The sequence below is a fragment of the Phyllostomus discolor genome, chromosome 8 (genome assembly GCF_004126475.2).
Source record: "Phyllostomus discolor isolate MPI-MPIP mPhyDis1 chromosome 8, mPhyDis1.pri.v3, whole genome shotgun sequence".
NCBI lineage: Eukaryota > Metazoa > Chordata > Mammalia > Chiroptera > Phyllostomidae > Phyllostomus > Phyllostomus discolor.
Window position 1 is genome coordinate 19,455,528 of NC_040910.2, and position 23,561 is coordinate 19,479,088.

Below are 23,561 nucleotides of genomic sequence, written 5' to 3' on the forward strand. Positions count from 1 at the left end.
GGACCCAAGGGCAGGACCCAGCTAAACCATGCTAAAAACTCCTGCCCACTGGAGACTATGTGATAAGCTGCTAAAACTGTGGCAATCTGCAATGCAGCAATGAAACACTAATACAGGTGACTTCTTAGGTTTGAGGAAACATGGTTTACATTATTTCTCTAAAAGGCTGCTAATACTTTTGCTATCATCAAAACAACTTCTCGCCCTGGCTGGCATAGCTCAGTGGACTGAGCGCGGGCTGGGAACCAAAGTGTCCCAGGTTCGATTCCCAGCCAGGGTACATTCCTGGGTTGCAGGCCATAACCCCCAGCAACCGCACATTGATGTTTCTCTCTCTATTTCCCTCCCTTCCCTCTCTAAAAAATAAATAAATAAAATTAAAAAAAAACTTCTCACATTCCATGTTATTATGAGGGATATGACTCAATTTCACAAGTCAGAAGGATAAGGTAATACTACTCTCAAAACTATAGGTAAAAAACAAATTTATAGCATCTAAGAATTTTATTTCCACCAACTGGGCATGCAAACAATACTATCATCTTACTGTATTTGTTTCTACCTCTTGAAACCAATAACACAGCTTCTTCCCCCTGCCAAAAAAGTCTCAATTGTTATCAATTTCTAAAGGAATGAAGGTAAAATTGAATGTGTGGTAAGAAGAGCTAATTTTGAGATCTAGCATGGTCACATAATGTTAGGCAGTCATCTACTTTTAATATAAGAAACTGATTTCCAGATGATAAATATAGTATAGAATCCTGTTTAAGGTCCCAGGCTCTAGAACCAGACTGCCCTGCCAGAATCCCAGTTCCACTAGGAACTAAAGACAAGTTACTGAGCATGTTTAATTTCTCTTAAGCAAATGTTCAACTCTAAAATAGGGACATTAAGAATACGGACCTCGGAGAGCTACCATGAGGACTGAATGAGTTAATGCACACAGAGGACACCACAGTGCTCAGCACATATTGAGGCACTCAAATCTTTGACATCAATATTATTTTTATAATAGTGCCATATTAACATTCGCTTCTAGGAAAAGCAAATTGTGGTAGATAATATGAGAGAACACTAAGAAGCCTAATACCTAGAATCCAAAACTGACATGATTATCTGATTCCCTGCACCCAATCGCTAACTCCTAAATTCTTATTTACCAGAATTTAATTTAACGCAGGCATTTTTAATCTCTAATAGATTACCATTCTGTACCCTGCTCTTAGTGTTTGCATAAAACCTTTTTTATTAAAGATTTTATTTTTTTTATTTTTAGAGAGAGGGGAAGGGAAGGAGAAAGAGAGGGAAAGAAACATCATTGTGTGGTTGCCTCCTGCGCGTCCCCTATTGGTGACCTGGTCCACAACCCAGGCATGTGCCCTGACTGGGAATCGAACAGGCGACCCCTTGCTTCACAGGGCTGCTTTCAATCCACTGAGCTACACCAGCCTGGGCTGCATAAAACTTTTGACAAAATTTTATAAAAACATAAAATTAAAATTCTCATTGAGAAAAGTTTAAATATATATAATTCTGGTTACAAATACAGTATTTAAAATGCAACCAAGAGAAAAGAGAAAAATCTATAAGGAAACATGTTTAAAGGCCAATATCCAGGTTTAGCTCTTTTTAACATAACAAAATAAAACTATGAAAATTTAAATCTCATAATGAACAAATAAAAATCATACTGCACAGATGTCAAAACTATATTCTTACTATGTTTATTAAATGTAAAATACCTATAAGTAAATTAATTGGATAGAAATAGACCTGTATGAAGTATGAGAAAGAAGGAAAAAAATGTTTTAAATGACAGACACCATCTCAGCAAACAAAACTAATTTAAGAAATCACATAAAGGAAATGCTCCACACGTAACCAATTGACTTAAATAATTTATACCTCAGAGACTAACAAATTTTCTGCTATACCTTCTAAGCATACCAAATTATAGGTTTTCAAATCCAAATTAATATATTTCAGGGGCTCACGCCCTAAACAAGAATCTCTTTCAAAAGATTTACCTCTAACTACAACACATTTTACGCATAGAAAATAACATTATAAACACCGCTTTGCTCCACAATCTTTCAGACAATTTCTTCTATTGTTAAAGATGTATCTGGGACACCTGTCCTGATGGTGATACCAAGAGCAAAACTAAATTTAATAAAAAATGCAGGTTAGTGCAAGTCAATAAAAAAGACTGGCCTAAATTTCACAATTATTTTGTATAAGGACATAAACCTGGGAATTGCTTCTCCATGAGTCTGTTAATCTTTTTCCTTCTAACACCTGCAGAGAAGAAATCCTATCATTCCCCCTCCTATGTCAGTCTAACCAATGACTTCCCATTTTCAATACAAAACTGCTCCCCCAAAACTTAAGAGGCAGCATGCATGGCGATTAAAAGCATAGACCACAGAGTCAGATGGATCTGGATTTAAATCCCAGTTTGGTGAGTTCTAATTCCTAGCTATATGTTCATGGAAAATTCTCTGAACCAGTTTCTTCTGCCATAAAACAGGCTTATTAGTACCTAATTCCATAGGGACTGCTATGAGGAATAAAATGATACATGTAAAAAAATCTTAGCTCAGTGCCTGACATATAATAAGCTCTCCATAAGTGGTAATAATGTTGATCAAAATAATAATTATTAAATTATAAAATCAATAGTCTTATCCTCAAGATTAATACCCTCTCCCTCTTATCTAATGCTTATAAATAATTGGGGCAGCTCTCAGGTAAAAATCAATCATCATTAAAAAAGAGAGAGAGACCTAATCTGGTAAGCACCTTCCTCACCTCCAATTGCCCTCTCTCCCCTGCCCCACGCTTCCACAGCCTTAGTTATTACCCATACTTGAGTGTAAATACATACTGTTTGGGCTGAAATGTAGGGGCCTTGCTTAACAATTTTATTTAATGATAGCTTAACCAAGATGTAAGACTGTACTAAACATTCTTCTTTCCAACAAGCTCAATACTAGAATGGGCCCATAGGTGAAAAAGTAATCAACCAAAAGCATATTACAAAAAGTATCTGTTGTTTCATTTTTAGCTTTCTGAGGAAATTCCATACTGTTTTCCACAGTGGCTGCACCAGTCTGCATTCCCACCAACAGTGCACTAGGGTTCCCTTTTCTCCACAACCTCACCGACACTTGTTGTTTGTTGATTTGTTAATGATGGCCACTCTGACTGGTGTGAAGTGGTATTGCACTGTGGTTTTAATTTGCAACTCCCTGATGACTAGTGATGCTAAGCATCCATTCAGGTCCTTTGCCCATTTTTTAATTGGATTGCTTGTCTTCCTGGTGAGGAGTTGCATGAGTTCTTTACATATTTTGGAGGCAGCAATCCGACTGCTGGGATTATACCCTAAGAACCCTGAAACACCAATTCAAAAGAATCTATGCACCTCAGTGTTCATAGCAGTGGTATATACTATAGCCAAGTGCTGGAAACAGCCTAAGTGCCCATCAGTGAATGAGTGGACTAAAAAACTGTGGTACATTTACACAATGGAATACTACGCAGCAGAAAGAAAGAAGGAGCTCCTACCCTCCATGAAAGCATGGATAGAACTGGAGAGCATTATGCTAAGTGACATAAGCCAAGTGGTGAAACACAATTACCATATGATCTCACCTATAAGTGGAATCTAATCAACAAAACAAGCACATAAGCAAAATACAACCAGAGACATGGAAATAAAGAACAAACTGAGTGACCAGAGGGGAGGCAGAAGGGGGATAACGGGGCCTGGGGCTGAGGGGAGAGGTCAAGTCAAGGAACATGAACAGAGGACTCACGGGCATAGACAAAGGGGAAGGGTTGACTTGGGGAAGTGTGGGGGAAGTACAAGCAGGGGATAGCAACAGAGAAAAAATGTGGGACAACTGTAACTGAACAATAAAATTAGAATAGAATACCCAAAAAGTATTTGTTGGATCAAAAGTCTCATTACTGAATCAAGAAAAAGGCTGACCTCTTGAATCAGAGGTATCAAATACCTATACTGTTTCACTACTAGGATATGCTTTCTAGGAATGCAGAACAAAAAAGTTTGCATGGACTCTGTCAACTACTGGAATTGGCTTCTAATTAATTCAATAAATAACTGTTGAATACAGATAGGCAGTACACTAAGCACCTGGAAACAAAGGTGAAGATAACATCCTCCTCACCCTGGATGGGTACTCAGTTGGTTAGAGCCTAGTCCCGATACCCCAAGGCTACAGTTTGATCCCCGGTCAGTGCTCTTCAAGAATCAACCAATGAATGCACAAATAAGCGAAACAAGTTGATGTTTCTCTCTCTCTCTCTCTCTCAAAATCAACCAATCAATACAAAGGTAATATTCTTCTCATATAGAGCCTATTAAAAACCTTCCCAGTTTTTTTTTCTCTTCCATTCATTTGTTAACATACTATATATATGCCTACTACGTAGCAGGAAAGTTAGGCACTTGGGGAGCGGAGATATTAACTGAAAGGATAAATAAGACATAACTCTTGTCCTCAAAGCACTGACAGACCCGTAGAAGAGACAAATAGATATTATTAGATGAAGTGCTATAAAAGCCACAGAGATACTGTGGGAAACCAGAAGAAAGTACAAACTCACTCTACTTACATAAATCAGGGCAGTTTTCCTAGAGAAGACAGTACTGAAGTAGGGTCTCAGGAGACAAATATTTCACAAATGAAAGGGAAAAAAAATACTCTAGGAGGAGGAAATCACAAGGTGCAGAGACAAATATACAGGAAGGTATGTATATGAATACACACAAATATGCATTATAGTATATACATGCTGTATATAAATGGATACACAGTGTTTAGATACAAGTGAAAGAAGTCATCTGAACTAGACAACACAGAAAATAATGTGATTGACTATGTTCCCAGTTCTCCCAACGAATAGCATTTAATTTTCTCCTGTAAATAAAGGGACAGTGCAGGGAGATTTGAATGACAGATGGAATCCTGGACTAGAAAGGCTCTCCCTTAAGCAAAGTGTCAATTCAGGTAGGAATATAAAAGACAGTAGCAAAGAAATCAATCTTGAAGCTCCTAAAATGGACAGGGAATGGTAAGGGCTCAATTTTACACAGAGGGGGGAAAAAGGGAAAGAACAAAAAGGTCCTAAATTAAAGAGCACTCCACGAGGTGAGTGATAAAACATAAAGGGCGTGAGGAAGATAAGACATGACCCAAGCTCTCTTTCAACGGGTCGTTCCATTAACCTTGATACTTGCTTTTGCCATTAGTGTGTGTTTGCCTTTATGAATATTTACTCATGTGGCACTCTCAGCTCTTAAGCCCCCTACTCCTGATATACTTTTACATGAATATTTTGCCACTGTGAAAAATCCAATTAGGAGAATCTACCGGAAAACCTTTCCTAGTTTCTGAGTAAGTATAAGCACTCTTAGATTACGTTTGGAGTAACTGCTATAACCTTAAAAAACAGAAACAAAAAATCTATTAACTTTCCTTTATGCCTGACTTTTAAAATGAATATTAAATGAGGCCTATTCATGTCTATAACTAATCTTTATCAATAATCAGTATTTGTACAGAATCTAACTGGCAAAAAGTTTCTTACACAAAGAAAATAAACAAGAAACTGAGAGCAAGGTTTCCCAACCCTGGCACTACTGACATTTGGATCAGATAACCCTTTGTGCTATGGGGTGCTGTCCTGTACATTGTTTTCGCCAGGCCTCTAGGCACCAGGTACAAGTGGCACCCCCACACATACACACCTCCCCCAAGTTGTGCCCTCAAAAACACCTCCAGATATTGCCAAACGTTCCCTGGGGTCATGTGCCAGGCATTATTCTGTGCTTATTTTTTATTTTATTTAATCTAATAACATAGTATCCATTAGGTAGCTGTTGTTTTCCCCACCTTACAAAATGAGAAACTGGAACCAAAAGAGATAAACAAATTGCCAAAAGTCACACAACCAATAAGTGTGGCAGTCTGTATTTGAACCCACATCATGGTGGCCTGACTCCCTGCTCCTAATCACTATTATGTCATCTCTTATTAATGCCTCAGCCTTTATCAGTGATAATTGGAGAGTATTATTTTGAATCTTATTTGGAAATAAAAACTAAAATTACCCATACAAGTGGAAGTTAAAAGGCTCCCAACTTCAATCCGGGATAAATTAACAAGTGTTTTTTAAGTACTGACTGCATGCCCAGCACCAACTTTAAGAGCTAAATTGGTTCAAAGAAAAGGAAACCGCCATTTATTAAGGACCTGCCTCAGGACCTTTTTCACACATTATGGCTCTGAAATCTCACCACATCCCTGTTAGGTAGGTATTATCCTTTTTCAAGTGAGTAAGCTAAGGCTTGGGATAGAAAAGTGGTCCCTGACCTAAAAAGGCTTACAATTTAATTGAAGAGACCAGAAAAGGATTAAAAAAGAAACCCAGAGAATAAGCAAGTTAAATATTTCACTTAACAATACACGGTATGTGTGTAATAGAAAACAGGTGATGGGACAGCACACAGTGAGTTAGCGACTGTTTCCTAAGGACAGGCTTCTAGTAACTCCTGTCTTGAGAAAAGACACGGATGAGCAGACACGGATGAGCAAAAGGTGACAAGCTGAGGAGGAGCCACACTCCTGTAAACTGTAAGACACAAGTCTGGGGACTGAAAGGAAAGTTTTGCGGTGGCCGACTCGAGTGGTGGGTCAAGGAAGTGAGTGTAAGGCTGCCCTAAAATAAAGACTGAGCTGTAGCTGGAGACCATGAAACTGGCTCTAGAATTTTAGGGTGCTCCCGCCACAAAACACTCTCAAGCACAGCAATAGGAACAAATAAAAAAGATCTAAAGGTGAAGACCGATAAGGTTGGTTAACACTGGCTTAGACCGAAGAAGTCAAACACCAAGTGGTCAACCATTTTGCTTGATGCATTTTGTCTCCCCCAACCAGATAGGTTTCAAGAGGGCAGGGATTAAAAAATCCCTGTTTTATGTTTTGTTCCATTAGGTCAGTGCCTGGCACAGTAGGTCCTCAGTTAACGTCTGTTGCTAAGTAAAGGTAGTTATATTCTACTGACACACTCAGAAGCAAAGACCAAAAATGCCCTCAGCACTCAGAAAACCAGCAACCTAACAAAAATAACAATAACTTAACATTACAATACTTATTATTGCAACAGCTAACACTTATTGAGCACTAATTCTCAGCCAGACTCTGTGACACATTATCTCACTCAATCCTATTGACTTCCCTATGAGAAAGGTAGGTACTATTACTATTATCATCCCAGTTTTACAGAAAACACACAGAATCAACAACTTGTCCAACCTCACAAAGCAGCGCAGATGGAACCTGGGTCTACCAACCCCAAAGCTTCCTTTTCAACAACTAGTCACATATATAGAATTACAAACGTCTCTCTCAGGCAAAGCTCAAGAAATGTGGCCAGAGGAAAAAAAGACAAAAAAACAAGACCAAAAAGAAACTCCAATGTAGTCAAAAACCATTTGTGGGTCCCAGGTATTGTGGAAATTTTCCTACACACATATCCCATACAAGTTAAAATTTCAATGGTTAAAGAACCCAGATGTTGAAGAGCTAGAACCAGAGTCACTCATCTAATCAACATTTCAAAGGGTGGTAGATAACAAGTGGTAACACCCCAAGTCCACAACCCAGAGCAATAACAGGGTGTGACCTCTGACTAAGACTGACCTCAAAACTTCCGGAGCCACTCTTTCTGGTATCTGCCTCTTCCCTCCCTCCTCTGCTGTGTGCCTCTACCCTCCTCTGTGCATCCCATCTCTCCTCTCCTACTAAATGGCCTTTACCAAAAATCTGAAATTTTGTATTTCCTGCTCTAAATTTCTAATCTAGTAAGTTAAAATTGGAATGTTTCTCTAATGAAAAAATTCTACCTGCGTAATACTCAATAGAAAGAAGTTACCCCATGCATACAGCATTCCAAAGTTTCCATTACCAAATACACAGTAGTCAATTTAGAACCCCAATCATGCAAAAGGAAACTAGCAACCCACATATTTATCCAACCTGCTGGTGTTTTACCTACATACTAAATAAGCAGGAAGAGACCATGCTCTTCTCCCATCTACCCAGTAACGTATTCATAATTATAAAATTCTTTTTTGAAAGTCTCTGAAATGGAAACTCCAGTTGCTACTCACCAAGAAGAATATTTAAAATACTGAATTTTTAAAAACTAGAACATTCGCCCTGCCTGGTGTGGCTCAGTGGACTGAGTGCCAGCCTGAGGACCAAATGGTCGCTGGTTCAATTCCCGGACAAGGCACATGCCCAGGCTACAGGCTAGGTCCCAGGTAGGGGTGCACAAGAAGCAACCCCACAATGGTGTTTCTCTCCCTCTATTTCTCCCTCCGTTCCCCCCTCTAAAAATAAATAAAAATCTTTTTAAAAAATTAAAACTAGAATATTCATTAAATTAACCACTTAACCAGAGACCCATTAATATAAATATAAACCAATCTAATTTCTGCATTTACACCAAAACCTAAAGCAAACTAGCCCAAATGAAGACATTAGAAAGTGAGGACAAGAGCTGGCAAGAAACTCAGTGCTAACAAATATATCTCAATCGTTCCTTTCTGCCTTTGGATTTTTTTCATACACTTATCTTAAATATACAGTTCTATTAAATAAACAGACTATGAAGGCATAGCCAAATTGTTCTCAAAATAGAAATACTTTCCAAATACAAAAGCAATCCAGAAGCCTTTATTTCTTGTATTGGCCAACAGAACACTGATTACGCCAAACTTGAAGGAAATGTTATTTCTGAAACTGGCCTTGTATTTAAAATATACTACTCATGAAAGGGGAATATCAAACACTAACAGAGCTAACACTCTCTAATCATTTTAGGAAAAGGAAAAAACTAAAATATAATTAAAAACAGAATCACCTAAATAAAATTCCTTTAATCTTATTTTGAGATGAGATGTAATAATACAGACAAAATTTCTTAAACTTCTTCATGATTTCTTTGAAGTTTATTATTCCCAGTGGTTAAAGAGATACACAGTTAAAAGACATGATAACTGAATTACATCCTGATATTTCTAAATGGACAATTTAAACCACAGTCACTTTCAGAGTTAATCAAATTACTTTAAAAAGAATTCTTGCTGATCTAAACACTACTGAGGTCTTTGGAAATGAATTCAAATTCCAGTTATGTTCAAATCAGTCTTTCTTTTCTATAAATAATAAGCACAGTAGTTCTGCCATTTCTCTAGTTTTATAAAAAATTTTAAATAAAATGTTAATAAATCATACACTAGTTCAGATGCTTGTGAAAGTAGTGCAGAATTACTTCAGTATTATTTGTCAAATTCAAGGTCTGACCTGAAAAGTTGAACAACATAAAGCCTCACTTTAGCCTGCTGTCTATATCACGCTTTTAAAAAATCTTTAACTTAACAAGTTAACAGTGACTGGTCACATTACTATATGCCAGGCACTCAACTAAAAGCCTTGCATATATTTTATATCATCTCATTTAATCATAACAAGAATGCTGTGGAGGACATGGTTTCTCCCCATCAACAGGTGATAAAGCCAATATTAGACGGATCAATAGCTTGTCCAAAGCCACGTGGCAAAGAAATGAACTGCCTAACAAATGAGTCTTCTGCCTCCATAGTATGACTATATTTTAATTAGGTAAATGAGACATGAATTAGCAGTATGGTGCTGGCTCCAGGTAGGCACAATATTTTAAACCATTAGATAGTTAAGTTATTATTATTAGTGAAAGCAACTCCTTCTCATATCTAGAGAATGTCATGCAAATGCCTATTATTTATTGCCCCTTACACTGCTCTAAAAATATGTTATCCTAAAAGTCTCATAAGATAAATACACTCTTCCAAACCCAAACCAGCAATTTACTATGAGATTTCACATGTGGCACTAACATGCAGATATGTGCTCCTTGACTTATGGCTGAGTTATGTCCCAGCCAGGGGTGTCTAACCTGCAGCCCACAGACTGCATGCACCCAGCATGGCTGAGAATGCAGCCCAACACAAAATCGTAAATTTGCTTAAAATATTACGAGATTTTCTTGGGATTAGGTGTCACAATATATTTAATGTGTAGCCCAAGACAACTTGTCTTCCAGTGTGACAAAGAGACGCCACAAGACTGGGCACCCCTGCAACCCACTGTAAGTTGAAAATATATTTACTGGAGGGGAAGAAAGGGTGGTGAGTGGAGGTGGACGAGGGTATAGGAGGGATAAATGGTGATGGGGATAATTAGTTAATTAATTTTTAAAAATGCATTTACTACACCTAACCTGCCAAACATTGTAGCTTGCCTAGCCTACTTTAAACATGCTCAGAACACTTACATTAGCCTGCAGTGGGTCAATATCCTCTCGCTGCCGCTGTCCAGCACCATAAAAGAGTATCATACTGCTTACTGCTAGCCCAGAAAACAGATGAAAATTAAAAGTCAAAGTATGGCTTCTACTGAATGTACATCGCTCTTGCACCACCATAAAGTTGAAAGACAAACCATCACATGTCAGGGACCATCTGTATACTGATGGGTTAATTCAAGATGCTGTGTAATGAATAAACCAAAAACAAAACAAAACAAAAAATAGTTATCTTATCCAACAGTGAGCTTTTCAGAGAAAAGGCTAAGTGACATTAAAAATATTTTGCACTATACAGCCGTATGCTTTAATATCTCCTGAACTCCAGAGCAGTCGTGCAGAAAGGAGCACTTGGCATAATACCCACAGACACACTCCCAACATGCCACCTCCTTCCTCAGTCCACCGAGTTTCCAGTAGCTACCTCTCAGCTGCAGAAAAAGGCCAGAGGAGACACAGCATAGCAACACAAACTGCACAATATCTGACCCACAAGCTATCCCTTAGGTGATGGAAGAAGAGCAAAAGATAAGATACTCAACCAATAAGGTCTCTCGTGCAATCTTAATATCTTTCTGCTACCTGCATTGCAGCTACAACACAAATGCGCTAGCATGCTCTTTTAAAGAAATCAAGGGTTATTCAAAAATTTTAAAGGTTTTAGAAAACTGTTATACATTAGTTTGTCATTGAATAACCAGGTCAAGTATAGATGTTCCCTCAAATATTTCACAATTTTGAAACTGGAAATATACTCTTGCGTAAAAGTATAATTAGAAAATATATATCCTATAGTGTTCAGGAAATGCATATATACTTAGAAAATATACTCTAAACATACTGTGAAAGGTATCATGAAAAAGTATAAATAAGGTATCAGGAGAAAACAAAAATCTAAAAGCACATTAAGGCATAAAACAGTATGATTTTATACAGAGTAGAAAAAAGTCTCAAAGTAAAAAGGTTTAACAGCAGGAGTTCATTATTTGAAAGTAACTTTAGTCATCTGTTTGTAATGACAATTCAGCTACCCTTAATAAATAATAATACACCACCCTTTTTCCTTTTTCTCCGTTGAAAGTGTCACCAATGAAGAATATTTCTACTTGGAATATTTGCAGATATGAGATGAACACCTGGTATCTCATAAATTGCCCCTCACCCTTAAGCTTGTGAAATAATAAAAATTACTTGAAAAGGCAAAAATTAAATTGAAGATTTTTAAAACATAAAGATTCCTCCCCTAATGAACAGAAAAGCAACTTTACAGTGACCCTCTAAAAGGTATAAAAAAATTTTTCAGATTATATAAACTCTTTTTTTAAGGAAGAGGAACCGAAGTACCAATAACATATGCAGAAAAACTACGCAAAGTAAAAGCTGGTTTGAAACTAACTAAAAACTGATCACTACTGCAAGGCTAACACCCTTTCCTACCATAAATAGGAGAATCCTGAGATAAATAAAATGTATAAAACCAGGACAAAAATATACCATCTTCCAATGCAGGTATTTGTTGACATATGAAACAAATGTTTTAGTATTAGCTACAGTGTAAAATTACACAGAATGAATTATCCATTCTAAAACACATGTGAGACAGACTCACCTAAGAAATTAACCCATGGGATATTTAAAGATGCACAAAGATTTTTTAAAGTATACTTTTAAACAATTTAAGTAATTTGTTAAGATATAATGTTGTACTTAAAACTGACAAAACAAAAATTGTGGAGCCAATCATTCTACACATTGAATTGGTCACTATAAGAAATTCCAACTTTAGGAGACAAGTATCAAACCTCAACATTCTCATAATTTGGTTAATACTTTCATCTGATCCAAGCCAACCATAAACACTTCTAACTTTATATCTAGAGTAAATACTTTATAATTTATTTTCAGAACCTTACAGAATTATATCCATAAGCTCCTTCAACTTCTGGCCATGATACCCAGTATATCACCACATGCCAACTCTGGTATCTATGAAACACAAGGAGCCCCCACTTTCTGCTGCACCCCTTTATAGATGGCACTGCCACTGCTCCTTCATCCATGGTTCTCATCACTGCCTTGCACAGTAGGCTCTACGCCTTGGGCAGAATCACATTAAAACAACCCCAAAGGGACGCATCTCATTTAGAAGAAAGACCACCTAAAACAGCCAATCCAGATTTGTAAGAGATGAAGCTCATACTGTACTGTTGGTGGACTTGACAGTTGTCTACACCTGGAGTCCATAAAATGCACGCCAAACCCACCTTACCCCCTATTTTTACATGTAAGGTTTTAATGCAACACAGTCACATTCATTCACTTACTTATTATCTATGGAAGACTTTACTACAAGAGCAGAACTGAATCACTGAGACAAAGGCAATGTAGTCCATAAAATCTAAAATATGTACTAATCGACCCTTTATAAAAAAAAATAGGTTTATCAACCCCTCCTCTACACAATGAGACAGCAGAGGAGAAACAAGACTTTTCCAAGAACCACCTCCAAAGCACATGAACTCGGCTGCTGCTGGCGGAGGAAAGGGCTTTGCGGTCAGTCATCTGGTGCTAAAACACACAACTGCACACCCTCAAGGCTCTTTAACCTTCCCATATCAATCCCAAAGTTGCCAAAGCACAGCGCACATGACATAACCACTCCCTACTACCAGAGGCCACCTTTCCCACTGTCATTACTAATAAAATCATGTTAACCCCAAACGGCTGCCCTTTAAATTCATCAAAACATGGTTTCACCTGCATAAAAAGTTGTTGTGGAAAGTCAGGGTACAGAGGGCAGGCACCCATACGGTATATGCTCCAGTCTCTGTGTCCTCATCCTGGATCCAGCTCCTTGTTTAACTATCTCTTTCCCAGAGGGTCCTGCCTTTTGAATCACCACTCCTAAGAAGAGGCCAAAGAAGCTACTAGGAAAGCAGGGAATTCAAACTAAGCAGCACCAAAGTAGGGATATATGGATCCCCTACCTCATAACCCTTAATCCTTGTCAGGGTCAACACCAAATGCTAGCCACACTAGCTGCAGGTTTCATCACAGGAAAAAAAAAAAATAGAAAAAGACAGTCTTCCAGTATCTCAGACCTCAAAGGTGTCTGAATTTTTTTAAGTGCCAAGTTGTTTGGTGGTTTTTCATAAAAGGGTTTCAAAAAAAAGGGATTTTCGGCACTTCTGTGCCAACACAGGGACATCCCCTCCATTGTACAGGACACAAAGACACACGCCAGCCGCTAGCAAGGGAAGCAGCCCTCTCTGCCAGCTATTTTTAGCCCCACTTCGTCATGTTAAAGACCAAACTTGGGATGATAATGCTGAGCAAACTTTAAAAACACGAATATGGTGAAAGAAATCTGTCCTTTCATGTTTAAGTTTCTTAACACTGAAATCCTATATGCTCTTTTGAACTTAACCTCAGGGGACCTGTACACGCTACAAGTTTATCACAGCTGTGTCCAAAATATGCAATCATATGCCCTAGGACTGAACTGGTGGCCATGTTTAAGGGCTGTTCCTCCCTTTCCAACTCCAGTTCTTATCCCCTTTTAAAACATTTATCTTAAGGACAGTTTATTCTTTCTCTGTTCGCACTATAGCTTTGGTAACTTGAAGAAATTCCCTTTCCTCCCAAGGAAAAATACCCATTTTTCATTCTCCATCAGCACTCTTGAGAAACCTCAATACTTTGAAAAAGACTTCCAGCTCTACATTTTCAGCATATCACTCATTAGTTTAACTAGTTTATTGTCTTGATATTGCATCAATTTCCAACATAATACCCTAAAATTTAAGGTCCAAAAAAAGTACAATGCCCCATTTCTGAATTACTTTTTATAAGAAACCACTAGCAACATACTAAAATACTGGAAGGATGTTCTTCTTCACCCCTTAATCTGTATAGCTCTTCAATGACCATGGTGTAAAACTGTTGGTTCCCTAGAAAAAGAAAATGCCAAAAGAAAAGTAATGCCTCATGGCCTAAAACACAGCTTCTCCTCAATCACCTAAAACATACATTGTTTCCACGTGCTTCTTTGATCTGTAAACATGTATCTACACAAACACAGATGGACCCTAAAAGCCTATTCAACAACTTCCCTCTATATTTCCACAAAGCTAACTTCCAAAATTACATTTGTCCTTTGCACCCTCTAATTCAAAAGTCTTAAACACTTCTTCTCTAGACAGACCTCCTCAAGTTTGGTGCAGACATTCCAATTAGCTCTGCATAGTTCAACACCAACATCTCCCTAATGAAAAATGTACAAATACAGTCATATCTGCAAGGTACCAAACACAGCGTCTGGCATACAGTGGCAGTGGGTAAATAGTGGTCCATTCCCCCTTTCCTACAATTTCGTGCAGTTTGTGATTCGCTGCCTTTGTCACCTAGAAGTAAAGCATCTCGAAGGTGGAGACCCCAAATACTATGTTGTTTCTTTCATAACCAAGTATGCAATAAAACACTATCATGATGTTTAACAATCTATGTCAAAGCAGTAAAAACTCTTAGAGTTCGTAAACGACTTTGATGGAGAACAATCTACACTCAAACTACAGTGTTTTGGTTTGTCATCCCTTCCTCCTCCTCCAAAAAACAGCCTACCGAAGACTAGACTTTTCTTCCTCCTGTTTCTGTACAACATGGGATACGTGAATTCCTCAAGGTCACAAAGGAAGATAAAAGAACCAGAGACATTTGTTTTTGATTTCAAATCTAGCATTACATCTACTACTCAATATTTTCCTGTCAGTACCCATTTAAAGTAAATAGAACTTACGGTTCCTTATAAGAGCATAACAAGGACAAGGCACATGAAGACAAAGCAGGTGGACAAGTTCCAGAGGTGGGCAAAGTGATCAAAGGAGCGGAGGAAATCAGTCTAAGGCAGTCAGACAGACAGACATAAGGAGTCAGGGAAGATAATGGTAAAGAGAAATAATCAAAATCTGTAAAACCAGAAAAAGACGAACTCCAGCTTGTTCTAGCATTTCTCAAAACCCAAAGTCTGGATATGTCCTGGAATGTTAAAGAGACGAGTTTGGGATAAGCCTGTAGAACTCATTACTTCCAAAGACAAGAAGTACAGGATGAAACATTGTTGGAGGACGTTTTAAATAAACCGAATCAAGATCCTGACTGGAGAAGTTAGCGTTAGTAACCCCAGGCTCACAATTCACTCCCACAGGGCTGCTCTCAGCAGTGGCTTCAGAGATGTCAAGACCACGCAGTGTCTGGAGGCACCATGATCCCAGACACAGTCCTCCCTATGCTTGCTCTTAAACAGATAAAATTCCATCCTGTGCCAAAGCCTTGAGGTCTATAGAAATATATGAAATGTTAATTACTATCTTGCACCTTAATTTGGCACCCTAAGAAGATACCTAAAATACAAATCAAAGATTTTATAGATTTTGCCTCTAAAATAATAAAAAGAAAAAAATCATTCTTCAAAATATTAAATATCAAGTTTCTCATTTGACAGAGTAGAACCTCAAATAAGCATTCTTATTAGTCTCAAGTCTCAAGTCCTAAGTCTCAAGTCATTCTGCCAAATAAAAAAGTGCTGCTGGCAATCAGGACATATGCTACTCAAGAAAAAATTTTTAATTAAGTATTTGGGTACGAAATAACAACTTTTATACACTGGGTAGAGTGCGAAATGCTCTCCCCCAATTAAGTTGTGATTCATAAGAACTCAGAATCTCGAGTAACTGAAGTCTGTGACAGTGTCCTCCTGACACTCGGGAATTGCACCCAGGAAATGAGGAGGCTGGAAAAAAAACTCCTGTACGGATAGGTACTGAAATGAAAATCTCTTCAAGGAAGAGTGCACCCCCCAAAATAAGTATTTTCCTTCCTGGGGCTCGGAGGGTAAGAGGTTCCCACTTGAGAACCCCCGAACAGGACTTGCCCAGAAACAGAAACGACAAACGACAGTGCAGTTTCACACCCGAGGCGCCAGGAAAAGGTGTGTTGCAGCGATGTCCTTTGTGTGCACATATGCGCCGGCTTCCCCAATTTCCTTTTGTCAATTACTGGACAGAAAGGTGCAAGTGTCCACTCTGGGGAAGGACAGAGCTCCTCCAGGAGAAGCCTGTCAGCTCGAGCGTTACACGTAGAAGAGCTAAAAGGTTAGACACAGGCTGCCTTCTCCCGCCGCGAGGACTACAGGTACCTCCTCTCGTCCGTGCACTCCCCGCACTCTGGGAAACCACCAGCAAAACTCCGGGAGGGCGCACCGGCAGCTTCCCGCTCCCCACCCCTCGATCCCTCGCCCGGGGCCACTCACACTTTTGAGAAGAGCCGTGGCGCTGGGGAAGGGGGCTGGTCCCTTCCTCCTCCGGACTGAGGCTGCTGCCGCTGCGGAAGGCTCCGACCCGCGCGTTGCGGAGGAAGAAGAGGGGCTCGGGTCGCTCCACCAGGCGGCCACCGGGTCTCTTCCGCGCTGCGGGAGCAGAGGTGGCGGCGGCCCGCTTACCTCCTGTTTGCCTCTTCCTGGGTCTCTTCAGGCTGTCTTCTGCCCGTCCTGGGCCACTTCTCCCGGGACGGTCACGTTTGGGAGGCTCCGGATTTTGTTTTTATAAAGTTTCTTCTGGGCGGAGGCAGCGGCCGGCCCCCCGGGTGCCCCCGGCCCCGCCGCCCTCGGGGCTGGGGCGGGGGAGGGGGCTCTAAGAACTCCTCTTGGAGTCCTGCCGAGGAGCCGGGGGGCCGGCGACTGGCCAAGGGCGAAGACCCCCGAGGGGGCGAAGGGGAGGGGGAAGGTCAGGAAAGGACCGCGGCGCCGGTCCTGCTCTCCCCGCCGCCCCGGCCGCCGCTTCACATCGGGGTCCCCGCCCCCCGGCCGGGGGTGGTTGCTGAGCTTGAAGCCCCCACTCATACACTCCGGGGCGAGATGCTAAGGCCCCGGGCAGGTGGCCGAGGCAGCGGCGAGGTGGGGGACCTGGCCGGCTCCTCTCGGCGCCGCCCCCGCTCCCGGCTCCAGCATGTGTCGCTGCGGCTGGGACCCCCTCCCTACACCTTGGGGGTCCCTCGCCACGCGCCCCGGGACCAGACAGGAGCTCCGGCCCCTTCTCAGCGTCCTCTCACCGCGGAGCAGCTGGCTACCCCCGGCCCGAGGTAGCCGCCTCCCTGCCCCCCAGCCGCCGGCTCCGGCTCGGGCTCCGGCGTGTGCAGCCGCTGCTGCCGGCCGGGAAGGTGAGGGGGGGAGAAGAGCGGTGGCCGCCGCTCCCACTAGCCCAGGTTAGGGCGGAGGTCTGGGCAGCAGCCAGTGCACGGGGGCGGGGTCTTTCGGACGCTCCCAGGCTCTCACGCTCTCGGCCGCGGCGGCGGTAGCGCCCGGAGCTCAGATCGCTGTCTCGCTCGCTCTGTGCGGGGTTCTCGCCTCACTCCAGAGAGAGGGGCGGGAGGAAAGCGGCGCGGGCCGATGACGCAAGTAACCTAGCAACCGCTCTCCTCCCCCCGCCCTCTTCTTTCCGCTCGGAGGCTTGCTCCGCTGGCCTTTTTTTCCCCTTTCCTACCACCCCGCCCCGGGCGACTCTGGCGCGCTCTGATGACGCGCCAAAGGAAGAGGAAGTCGGGGTTCCGCGAGCGGGTGGGTGCGCCGCGGGCCGCGGGACTCGCAGCCGCTGCCGCCGCCTCTACGGCCGCGTCAGAACTGAAGAGAGGAAGGGGAGGAGCCGAGTGGAGCCTAAGCGGCCGCCTTATCTCACCCCCGAGTCGGGGGCAGCGGAGAGGGCTTCATCTTTTGTGGTTTCCTTCAGGGCAGGTGGTGACTGCTCCTTTGGGAGCCAGGAGGAGGCCCAGGCCGCGCGGCCACGCTCGGGTGCGCACCACCTGAAGGTGAGGCATTTGGCCCCAAACAAGCCTTTGAAAGCTGTGCTGAGTGAGAAGTTTTCCCACAGACTGATCCCCTCGCTGCACCTGTTTCGGGGAGCGAGCGCCCCACCCTTTCCGTGGTGTGGGGCGAGACCCAGCGCCGGATAACGTGTCATCAGCCCAGTAGACGTTTATTATATGAATGAATGAATGCATGCATGAACACTCGCGGGACTCAAAAGGAGTGGAGGCAGTGCTAGCGCTGTGTTAACTGCATAGCATTGTAACGATGAGAGCCGCAGTACATCCCTTTTCCGTCTGCCCCCAAAAGGAGATAGGGTGCAGCTTGAGCATCGAGTCACAACCTGAGTCTTACTAGTGGAAAAGGAGGTGAATTGCCCGGGAGAGGGAAGAGAGCCAACCTCCCAGAGATTGTGGAAGGATTTTTGACAGTTTTTCAGGGGGAGAATTTAATTGTGCCTCACTTTCGGTAATCATGCGTGCTCGTGGTTTGGAACTTTGGAGAACTGGCCTCGGTTGTATATCGGTGTACATTACCGTCATCAAGAAATTGTGGCCTGTGTTTCCAACCTGACTCAAAGGCTATTTCCTTTCTGAAATAAGTATTGTAACTGGTGTGCAGCTTTCCATACAAGTGTTATCCTGGGAAGTAAACTCAAGTAAAACTCATGACGTTGAACGTGTAGTTCTCTAGGAAAAGAAATTTGAAGAGAAAAGGACCAGACTCCTCTGATTGGACCTGCCGTGGTGAACAGTGTGAGAATGAGATAACAAGCAGCAGCGCTGATGATAGAACGCAGATGTCACCATTCTGCCAGTGCGCCCTGGCACACCTTACCTCCTCTGGAAGGGGCAGTAGTGGATATTCCAAATCTTTCCACCTCAGGGGATAAAGAGCAAGTTTCAATAGGCACACTAGGGAAGCTCGGGGTTTCTGCCACTACTGCCACCACCATATGTAAACAGTAGACCAAGGAAACTTTAACTGGATAAATCCAAAGGTTCATCTTCATTAAAGTGCTGCAGAAAAGGCGATGGGGACGGGATGTTGTAGAAGCAAAAAGAGACTCACAAAGTGCCATCTGCCCATCTGCCCTTGATCCTAAATCCCAACAGCCAGATTAACTGTTTTACCTAAGCTACCCTGGATTTGACTGCCTTTTCATAACCTGCTATGTCCACGTTCTTCCAAATAAGACCCGCAGGGAATCAGATCAAGTGATACGCCCAAATGGCTGCAAAACAAATCTTACAGGTTTTGCCTGTGTTCCTCATTTCCTGATAGAAGTTGAAGGAATAAAATCCACAGATTTAGAGGATTGTGTGAGGCTGAGCACCTCAGATTTTACCCAGAACCTCTGTGGGTTTTGAATAAAACGAGTGCAAACCTCAGAGCTCTGCAACCCAGCAGAGGATACCTCAGAAAAAGTGTGTCCCAGATGGGGTTTTTCAGCAGCTTGAGCTGTGGCTCCACCCTAGAGCCTTAGTGCTGAAGAGCTCTCAGGAGAGCCCTCCGCCAACTTTGCCACCTACGCAAGAAGGAACAGCTGCACTACACTTACTGGGCAAGATCCACCCACCTCACCACCCAACCTAATAACTGGAGGAAACAGCTGGAACTGGTGCCTGGAGAAGAGGAAGTTCATACATGTCCAGCTTGGTCTGCAGCTCTTTAGTTCATTTATTTATTTATCCAGAGGAGAAAACAGCTAGTTCATTCAAAATTCAAAAAACTTTGAAGTTTTACGTAGCAGATTTTTCCCTGGTTCACCTATTTGTCTCTGATAAAGATCTATATGCTATGTTAAGATCTAACAAAGGGATATTTGTATAGGCCTCTTTTAAACTCAGAAGTGAGCTCTTATGGGAAATTAATCTGTTTGATTATCCCACATCAGTGGTTTTTACTATGAAAGATTTCATAGGCTAAATTATCTTGCAAAATTTCTTCAAATGCGATCTATAGTATTCAATTACTTTTAGAATTTTTATTTTGGAATATACATTAAAATACATAAAGAGTTATTTGGTATAAGGAGTAATTATAAGAGAAACCTCCATGTGACCAACCAGGTCAAGAAATGAAATATTGGCCCTGGCTGGTGTGGCTCAGTGGATTGAGCCCCAGCCTGCAAACCACAGGGTCGCCAGTTCGATTCCCATTCAGGGCACATGCCTGGGTTGTAGGCCAGGTGCTGAGTAAGGGACACGAGAGGCAACCACACATTGGTGTTTCTCTCCCACTTTCTCCCTCCTTTCCTCTCTCTAAAAATAAAATAAAATTTTTTTAAGAAATGAAATATTGCCAGCACCCCAGAATTCTCCCCTGCTGACTTTCCTGAATGCAATTCCCTCTTTTTTGAAGATAACCATTATTCTATCTGTTGTGGTAATTATTTCTTTGCTTTTCTCTATTATTTTATCACAAGCATGCATCCCTAAACAATATTTTATTTAGTTCTGCCCTTTTGAACTTTATTAAATGGAACAACATAATATGTAAGCTATTATACTTACTGCTTTTGCTCAGCATTGTTATCCGTATGCTATTTGGGTTGTTCATACAGCTTTAGTTTGTTCATTTTTTTTTTTAAACATCAATGTGTTGTTCACTCTCTCACTCCTCCAACTGGGGACCTGGCCTGCAACTCAGGCATGTGTCCTGACTAGGAATCAAACCGGTGACTTTTGGTCCATAGGCTGGCACTCAATCCACTGAGCCACACCAGCCAGGACTAGTTTGTTCATTTTAATTGCTAAATATTACAGTGTTCCATTGTAGCATATGCCGTAGTTTATTTAGCCATTCTATTAAGGGATATCTGAGTTTCTAGTTTGGAATGGTTATAAATGCTGCTGTCAACATTCTTCATATATGTGATCCATCATGTCTATATCATTTTCTGTATGGTATATACCGGGAAGTGGACATGTGTATCATAAACTTGAATAAATGATGCCAACCTGTTTCTAAAGTGTCATAACCCTACCAGCTAATACACGAGTCGCATTGCTGTGCATCCTCAACCACACTCAGTATTGGTTGTTCTTTTCAGTTTTGGCCCGTCTGGTGGGTGTCCTGTATTCTGTCATTGTGTTTTTAACCTGCATTCCCCTGATGACTGATGCTGTTGAGGACCTTTTCATATATCAACTAGCCATTTGGATTTCTCTTGTGAAGTGTATTTATCTTTTTCAGGCCTAATCTCTGAGATGCCTGATGCGGTGTCATTTGTTAATGATTTAGCTTCCTTGCATCTATGTAACTAAACCCTATTCTTTGTTGCTTTGTATTTCATAGGGAACTATGTAACAAATTGTTCCCCCACACGCAGATGTTTTTTTCATTTCCCAGTTTCATTCATTATATGAAGTCACAATGGCTTTTTGTTTTCTTCCTGAAGTTCCTGCTAAAATATATAGTTTGGGGTTTTATTTTTTAATTTCACTCATTAATTTCAAATAATAACACACATGTTACTGCCTGGCAGACTGTCCCAACATTACTGTTTGATTGTTTTTATTATTTTCTTATCAGTCAATCCTCTGTTTAGAGTCAGTGATATTTTAAAACTGGAGGGAGATAAGACCCGAGAAATTAAGTGACTTACCCCACGTAACAAGCAAATAGGAGAACAAGGCAATAGGAAGCCTGAGCTCCACCCCCAGGTCTTCGGATAGAGTGTGCATGCGTTTATACCACGCCAGTGCTCAGTCTTCCGGAGCAGCGAGGTCAGTTAATTCCCACGGTCTTCAGAATATCATTCGCTTCCGCATGGCAAGCTTCTTATTCTACCATTGGATAAGATAATGTTAAACCTAACCGTCTTAGGATCAGATTAAGATTGATATTAAATAAAAAGACAAAATTTTTAAAGGTGAATATAAATGACAGAGCTAAAAGGGATTACATGGGAATTTGCTTTAAAAACAAGGTTGAGGGACGAGGGGTGTGGAGGAATTGAACAAAAAAAGAAGAAAGAACTCATGGACCTGGACAACAGTGTGGTGATTGTGGGGAGAAGGGGAGCAGGTAGAGGTGGAAGAGGCTAGGAAAGAATAAATGGTGTTGGAAAAAAGTAAAATAAAGTTTCTTCACTCTGCCCTTTATTCCTTAGAGCCTGTCTGTCACTCGGGCCCTTTGCCTGTACAAAGAGTTACCATACTTCCTCCATATCTGAGAAAAGAGTTACAAAAAAGAAGGTAGAGGTTAACAGTGCCAATTGGTTGACAAAGGCCCATGATGATGATCAGCTCCCTAATAATCTCATAATGTGGTTTGAAATGCTGGAGGGTATCAGAACTTAACACTTGTAATTATAAGGTCAAATCAACCTGGGGAATTTACCAGCTGTTTGATGAGCTTGCCCCTGTGTTACCTTTATTATCATCTGGATTTGCAAACACTGTTTCTAAAAGTGAATGATAGGAGATGACTAGTTTTAGTAGAAAAAAATAACTTTGAGTCACTCGAAATCTTTGTTAATTTAACAAAGTTTAATAGTCACAAAGTATTTTTATCTAATAAAATCTAGTATTTTAAATTAAATATTGAGTCAAAACAGCCTTAAAGAACTACATAGCCTTAGATGTAACAACTCTGAAGAGGAAAGGCATTACAGTATTCTGGCTTGAAATTTAAAGTTGAGGTCATTGAACTAAAAATAGGGAGTTTCTGAAGGTACTAAATACATAAACGTTAATTGTATATTTTTTGTGTTAACTTCCAAAAAGCAGTGTCCTATAGAAACCATAAAAGTGTTAGTATATGTATTATAAACAGAATTTTCACATGTACTTCACCATGCAGTGAACAGAAACTTGCCACCTACCATTTCTTAGCACTCGGCAAATGCTTGCTGGACATAAAATGGTGAGAAGAAAACATACCCTGGCTTCATGGAGCTTGCAGTCTGGTGCCTAGTGCATGCCGTGCTTGGGACTTCACACCATTTACTGTCATCTAAAACCATTTGAACATATCTGATGATGTAGGCAACGAATCAGACTGACTGCTTTTATTCTCTTGATAAGCAAATAAATGACAACATGCTACAAACCTTGGATCTTATTACCATTTGTCAGATTATCATGATAATTTTGAAAAATACAGAAACATTCAAAGAGTAGTATAATGTGTGTTTACACACTTTTCACCTGGATTTTGCTACATTTGCATTATGTAATTTTTTCTGAACCATTTGAAACTAAGTTGCAAGCATCAGGGCGCTTCACTGCCAAGTACTTTAGCAGGTGTAAACTAAGAA

The 23,561-nt window shown here is 41.1% G+C and overlaps 1 protein-coding gene and 1 long non-coding RNA gene across 7 annotated transcripts in view; one reads left to right on the plus strand and one right to left on the minus strand.

Annotated features, from left to right (window-relative positions):
- The window catches only part of FBXW7 (F-box and WD repeat domain containing 7), a 169,400-nt gene extending 151,530 nt beyond the window's left edge, over window positions 1-17,870 (minus strand). For all 6 annotated transcript variants that reach the window (XM_036031901.1, XM_036031902.1, XM_036031900.1 and 3 more), the window contains exon 1: window positions 16,748-17,870. The gene's annotated coding sequence lies outside the window, so the exon portion shown is untranslated. The remainder of the gene's footprint in view (window positions 1-16,747) is intronic.
- A 56-nt stretch (window positions 17,871-17,926) lies between these two features.
- LOC118501940 lies at window positions 17,927-23,353 on the plus strand. Its single transcript, XR_004904593.1, has 2 exons — window positions 17,927-18,297; window positions 21,849-23,353. It is a non-coding gene; the product is annotated as an uncharacterized LOC118501940 (long non-coding RNA).
- The last annotated feature ends 208 nt before the right edge of the window (window positions 23,354-23,561 follow it).